Raw genomic sequence first — 680 nt, 5'->3', positions numbered from 1 at the left:
CAGTACGAATCTCAAACGTCACGACAAACAGCAGATGGTGTCGTCATCAGCAAGCAGTGGATGCGTGACAGTACGCCATCTTTATAACGTGACCGATTTACTCCTGAACACATAATCTTAACGAATCCCGCCCACGCAATTTACAGTAAAATGCGACGAAATGTGCAGTCATTAGCGCTCGAGTCAATGTCCTGACCCAAAGCAACTCACATTTACTCGTAAAATCGGGAAGTAACCTTGCAACGTTTTCTCCGCGATTTAATGACTGGCATTAGTAATTACATACAGGTATTTGGTCTTACGTTTATTGCTTCTGTTGATGTGAGTGCTGTGTGAAGCTTTCATTTTTTATGTTTATTTTATTCATTTAGTTTTTTTTTTCTTTCTTTTTTTAACAGAAACCTTTCTCTTCTGACCTCATCCTGTTCAGTGCCTTGCATTTGTTTATGGTTCATTCACATCGCGTTTATTCACTGGAAATATGTCTTTTTTTAGCTTAATTTCTTCCCATCTCTTTATTTGTTTACCTACTAACTGTTTTTGAATGTGCACTTGCATGTGTTTACGGATGTATACATGTACGTGTAAAAATGCATCCCTTTATTTATTTATATATTAACATATGCATCCTCATGTGTTTACGCGTCTATGCATTTAAATATGGAGAATTGCAAACATAC

At 36.8% G+C, this 680-nt stretch overlaps 1 protein-coding gene across 1 annotated transcript in view; it reads right to left on the bottom strand.

Moving 5' to 3' along the window:
* Positions 1-680, bottom strand: part of LOC119586241 — a gene marked incomplete in the record, with an annotated part of 43,840 nt that overhangs the window by 5,789 nt on the left and 37,371 nt on the right.

This window comes from Penaeus monodon, chromosome 21 (assembly GCF_015228065.2).
Source record: "Penaeus monodon isolate SGIC_2016 chromosome 21, NSTDA_Pmon_1, whole genome shotgun sequence".
NCBI classification, from domain to species: domain Eukaryota; kingdom Metazoa; phylum Arthropoda; class Malacostraca; order Decapoda; family Penaeidae; genus Penaeus; species Penaeus monodon.
Note: the sequence above shows the minus strand (reverse complement) of the source record. Positions and strands in the feature narration are given on the sequence as shown.